At 46.7% G+C, this 3,635-nt stretch overlaps 1 protein-coding gene across 1 annotated transcript in view; it reads left to right on the top strand.

The window, feature by feature from the left end:
• The window catches only part of PTPRT (protein tyrosine phosphatase, receptor type T), a 124,365-nt gene that overhangs the window by 33,376 nt on the left and 87,354 nt on the right, over window positions 1-3,635 (top strand). The window lies entirely within an intron of this gene.

Genomic DNA, 3,635 nt, shown 5'->3' with positions numbered 1-3,635 from the left:
CGTGAATGCCTAAAGCTTGAGAAACGTTTGCATGGTGCCCAACTGTGGCCTGTCATCCTCCAATCTCCTAGGCACCTGTCCCTCCTCACCTTTGTTGGGCTTGTTTATGCACACCTTACCTCGTCTCCCCTGCAAGGGCTGCAGCGTGCTTATCTCCCTCCTAAGGCCCTCCTATATGTACATGGTATTTCACACCGTACTCAGTAGACATCTGTTAACCAGTTGGAGTGGCCATTCCTAGCAAGAAATTGGAAATATGTGGCTGAAGCCGGAGGGCGATCTGTCATGGCTGGGAGCGGGGGGATGGAAAAGAGAGAGAAGGTTAAAGCCATATTAGCAAGGAAAAAAGGAAGAGGAACTGGTAGAGAGACAGGAAAGGAGTCAGAGGGAGAGTGACGCCCTGGGATCTCACGCACGTCACCAAAGTCCCTCTGCCTGGCCCACCAGCCCCTCCCAGGCAGCGACAAAAGTTTATCGCAAGGGAATTCATGGGCTTAGGCAGCAGCCATAGAAAAAGTAAAAAGCAAACAAACAAACAAACAAACAAGACACCCAAATTATTATTATGTGACAACCATGCAAGACTCATAAACGAGAAGTCGAAATGGTATGAGAATGAAAGGTCTGGTGAGGAGAAAAATGAAAAACGTTCTCTCCCTGGGCCAGCTGGTTTGAGTTACATTTTATGAGCAGCATGTGAGTTCCAGCGCCCTTGTTGAATTAGCCGCAGAATCGCACGTTAGTTTTAAGGCTCCCTCTCGAATAGGGACATCATAACGCTTTTTAATTGGGGCTGATAAAAACGTAGCATTACTTGTAGGTTCCTGAGACAAGTGAGTTGTGAAATTGGGTTCTCATTAAACCTAATGATGGAAAATTAAGGATAGTGCGTGTGGTGAAATGGGGTGTGATAAAAGGCATCGCTTCTGCATTATCAGAGGTTAATAAGGGAATAGGTGAGGTGCGATACACTGGGAAAGAAAAGAGTCCAACTAGTTGGATTAATAAACCTTGAAAATCCCTTGGTTCCAAGTCTTCATAGCGTCATTAGCACCAGCATTGACATTATTACAAATGTTCGGCAACACAAGTTGTTAAATTTCAAATGCATTTATTTTCCATTGCAGTATTGATTTTGCTGACACCAAGTTTACAGTCTGTCTAGCAATGTGTTTAGGGAAAATATCCATATTGGTAGCTATTTGGTTTTGGAAACATTTGGCATCTCACAAAAAATTGCCAGGTGCCTATTTCTAAGAAGGCTGTCTCTTCTAGGCATCCGGTCTCCCAGGCAGACCATGGGTCTCTGAAGACATCTGTCCCCATATATGATGGTGGCTTAGGTGGGAAACACTTACAGGTCTCCAGCTCATCCTCCCCTGGGAATCGTGAAGTGCAGTATCCAGAGAAGCAAACTCATGTATTTCTTTCTTCTCCATCCCCAACCCCACCATACTATCCATCACAAGAGAGATGTTTGCGGGAAGGATGCTTCATTTACATGGCAGCTGACATGGCAGCATGACACCTACTAGAAATAGTGTGAGTCTTTAAAGAAAGGAATTCTTCTTAAAACCCTTCCGCAGCTTCCCACCGGCTTGAAGATTCTTGTACATTCACAGCTTTCCTGGACCAACCTCACATCCTCTCTTATAGCTTTGCCCCCATCACATTTCTTCCCACCACCTTCACTTCCTGTCAGCCTCCTTGCTCCTACCTTAAATGCGCTTGGCTTCTCCAGCTTCTGTTCTCATGCTTCAGATGGTTCTTCTTGTCTGTTTTTCCTGCTAGACCATCAAGCCTTGAGGATGGAGTCTGTATCACGCTATGCACTGCCAGTGCCTATCAGAGTCCTTGGCACAGAGAGAATTCTCAGTAAATCTCACTGCTGATCACAGGAGTGCGATGGAGAAGGAAAGCAGCACCCCATCCCCGCCCCCTTTGCCAAGTGCTACGCTTAAGCAATGCCTGTGAAGATGTGTTACCTATTACTTAAAATCCCAGGAGAAAACGTTATCAGCACTTTTACATGCAGTCAGGAGGCTGTGCTAACATCTCACTTGGGTCTTTCTTCCTTGTGCATAAAGCTATAAACGCTAGATCTTTACATTGGCAATTCTGTCCTTACTAGGAATAGTTTTTCTCATGTTGTCACGCAGGAAGAAATTTCACTTTCACATATAGAATCAAAGTCTGATGGATTATTGTGACACGAGAGACAATCAAGCTGAAGGAAACATGGATTTTGCAAGGATGAGTTGCAGAAAACTGGGACTATATGCTAAGCCTCCAGGGAATGAGTGTGGCATAGGTTTACTGGGGTCTGCCTGGGAGCCTTGCTGTGTCCAAACACATCTGGGTGACATGCATCGAATCTGGCAGTTCTCATCTCATGCATGCCACAAACAGATGGTCCAGGGCATACAGATTGGGTATGTCTTTGGGAAGAAGTCGAGCGGACCAAGCCCAGATAGATCTGGGAAAGATGAACAGCCCTGAAAGACCAAGAAGGAATGCCTGGCATCGAGGTGGTAGGGCGAGAAAGTGGTTTTACTAGTCCACGGGGAACAGAGGAATTCAGCCTCAGCAGGCATCGGTGTGACCAAAATAATTGAAGGAATTAGAACAACTTCATGAGTATAAAGATTATCATCAAGGGGGAGTATAGATCTTATATTAAGGAGAGATTTTATGAAGGAGATGAAGCATAGGACCCAGGTGTGGGAGAAAGAGCTGGCAGAACTGACGGAGGAAGTTCAAGCCTCCTTACCTGTGAGGTATGTTCAAGGACAAGCCTCCTTACCTGCGAGGTATGATCAAGAGCGTTAAGTGGTAGGGAAATTAGATAGTAGGTAGATGGTGGTCCCTGATGCAGAGCCCATAGTAGGAGAGAGCAGATGAGAGGGTCAGGGTTCCTGCTATCTGCTGGTGACCCAAGACTGGCTCCAGTTCCTCCCAGTATAAAACCCAAAGAAAACAAACTAATAGAGAAACCAAGTCACAGGGTTGCAGGCAAATGGCCCAAAAGCATATATGTGGCTCTGATCTCCAGGGACCCAAGGCTCTCCTCACCTGCAGGCAGGCACCAGAGACTATTTCCAGACACCCTCCTTCCTAAACAGGAGGGTGCTCCCAGTATCCAGCCTATCTGGATTCTCAGAGGTTCCATATTGGCCAGTGTTGGCCAAGACCACCCCAACGAGCCTGGAGGAAGGACTGAGGCAGGGGTGACAGCCAATCTAGACTCTGTCTTTACTCCATCAGTACACACCCTTGAAACAGAATGAACCAAGGTTATTTGTTTCATGGTTGTTGTTGTTGTTGTTGTTGTTGTTGTTTTAATTCTTAAATCTACCACTACAGCCATGCCAGGGAAGTAATGTGTCTCTCTTTTTGTGGTTTCCTCATCGGTTGAATCCTGAGTTAGTTCCTTCTGCCCTTCTCAGGTCATGCTGGAGGGAGGCATATAGTCTAGTGGATAAAGCTCTCATCAGTGATGGTCTGTTCTGCCTCCTTCTCTTTGAAGCAGACGGTAGCCGTGGAGAGCTGTCCCAGCCCACCCTCACGATCCAGACTCACCCCTACCGGGCCTGCGACCCTGTGGAGATGAGCTATCCTCGGGACCAGTTCCAGCC

The sequence above is a fragment of the Pteropus vampyrus genome, unplaced genomic scaffold (genome assembly GCF_000151845.1).
Source record: "Pteropus vampyrus isolate Shadow unplaced genomic scaffold, Pvam_2.0 Scaffold125, whole genome shotgun sequence".
NCBI classification, from domain to species: domain Eukaryota; kingdom Metazoa; phylum Chordata; class Mammalia; order Chiroptera; family Pteropodidae; genus Pteropus; species Pteropus vampyrus.
The sequence above is the reverse complement of the archived record's forward strand: the minus strand, read 5'-3'. Positions and strand labels throughout refer to the sequence as shown.